A 2,273-nucleotide genomic window follows, 5' to 3' on the forward strand; every position below is an offset into this window, starting at 1 on the left:
TTTCATGGTAATTAACCTTGTTGTGAAGTTTGAAGTTAATCCGTTAATAATTACTCGAGATATCGAGCGGACACTGTTTCTGCAAATCCATAAAGGGGCATAACTCCACAAATTATGGTCCTCCCGCCCGCCCGCCCGCTCACGTGATAACATAATACGTCCCCGTCTTCGACGGGCGTATAAAAAGTAAAACTGGAAACTTCATCGGTATATATTATCTGGAATTATTAAAAATTACGATTTGCAATTTGACGATCAAAATGGTGTAAAAAATAATTATTGTTTGCGACAAATGTTTACAAAATACTGAATTAACATGACAGAAACGGATACCCAACTAACTTCACTGCTTTTCAAGGGTTTTTCAAGGCTTACAGTCATTTTCAAGGGTTTTTCAAGACAGACATCAAATTCAAAAGACCTGTGCGAACCATGATAGAACTGCACCCAGGGACATACTGGCATATAACTAAATGTCTGACCACATTTTAGACAGGTTTCTTTATTTACAGGTTCCTATATATGCTGTATCTGTGTGAGAAATGGGATATTACTGCAGCATATACATGTACCTCCATTGTTCATTTGCTAAGTTTCATTGTTAATTCATATCAATGTTCATCACAGTCCCAACAACATTCAATACCTAGCTTTTGGGTATGGGGGCTACAACATACCCACACACTGTTGCATACATAACAAGAGGCCCATGGGCCTTAACGGTCACCTGAGTCTACCGTATTTTTTTTTTTGTTGAAATATGTACCAATTTGAGTAAAAAATAGTATAATGTTAACTTAACTTTGTCAGGACCATGAACTGATCATTCCTAGACATATTTTAAGTGAGATCGGCCTATTAGAATTTAGTAGCAAAAAAGCGGCCATGGCAGCCAAATTGTATTTCTGATTGACCCGAAAAATAACAACACTTTGTCAGGACCATGAGCTGATTATTCCTACAAAGTTTCAGTTCAATCGGCCTAGCAGAACTTGACTTTAAGTTTGAAATAGTTTTTCAAAATGGCGGCCGTGGCGGCCATATTGGATTTCTGAACGACCCGAAAAATAACAACACTTTGTCAGGACCATGAGGCAATCATTCCTACCAACTTTCAACTTTCAGCTCAGGTGACCTAAAAATCTAGCAGTGTCATTGAGCATAAAACATAAACAAGATCTGTGCCTCTATCGCTCACCTGGATAATGAAGCAACCATGGGAAATTATTCTTAATCCCTCCAATGGTACTGAAGAAGAAGGATTTTAAAGATTCAAACCTCAAATTCCCCTTTTGGGCTTGTAAGTCTGCATCCAAAGGGGGCACACCTTCCATTTATAAAAGACTTTAGTCCTCTTTGCCCAAGAATGCCCCAGGCCGAATTTGGATGAAATCTCTCCAATGGTACAGAGGAAAAAGGATTTTGAAAACTTAAAATAAACCTGAAATTCCCCTTTCGGGCCCCATAACTCTGCACCTATAGGGGCCACATCCTCCATTCATACAAAATCCAATCCCCTTCGCTCAAGGATGCTCCAGGCCAAATTTGGATTAAATCCCTCCAATGGTACAGAAGAAGGATTTTGAAAATTTTAAACCTCCAATTCTCCTTTTGATCCCTGCCCCTCTGCACCTAAAGGGGCCACACCCACTGTTTATACAAAATTGAGTGCCCCCTGACTAAATTGGGATAAAATCCCTTAATCTCTATGGTAGGAGAAGGATTTCAAAGACGTTACCTCTATTTCCCTTATTGGGCCCCGCCTCGCTGACCCCAGGGGAGCCACACCCACCGTTTTTATAAAATTGAGTCACCTTGTCCCAAGGATAATCCAGACTAAATTGGGATGAAATCCCTTAATCCCTATAATAGAAGAAGGATTTTAAAGGTTTTATCTCTATTTTCCCTATTGGGCCCTGATCCTCTGCCCCCAGGGGGGCCACACCGATCCTTTATAAAAAATTGAGTCTTGTCCCAAGAATGCTCTAGACAAAATTGGGATGAAACCCTTTAATCCTTATGATAGAATAAGGCTTTTAAATGTTTACGTCTCCTTCTCTTATTGGGCCCTGATCCTCTGCCCCCAGGTGGGCCACACCCATCCTTTATATAAAATTGAGTCCCCTTGGCCCAAGGACGCTCCAGACTAATTTAGGATAAAATCCCTTTATCCCTACAGTAGAAGAAGGATTTCAAAAGCAGTACCTCTATTTCCTTTATCCGGCCCACCTTTCTGACCCCAGGGGGGGTCACACCTCTCTGACCCGGGGGGG

This window comes from Mizuhopecten yessoensis, unplaced genomic scaffold, assembly GCF_002113885.1.
Source record: "Mizuhopecten yessoensis strain PY_sf001 unplaced genomic scaffold, ASM211388v2 scaffold716079, whole genome shotgun sequence".
In the NCBI taxonomy this organism is placed as follows: Eukaryota; Metazoa; Mollusca; class Bivalvia; order Pectinida; family Pectinidae; genus Mizuhopecten; species Mizuhopecten yessoensis.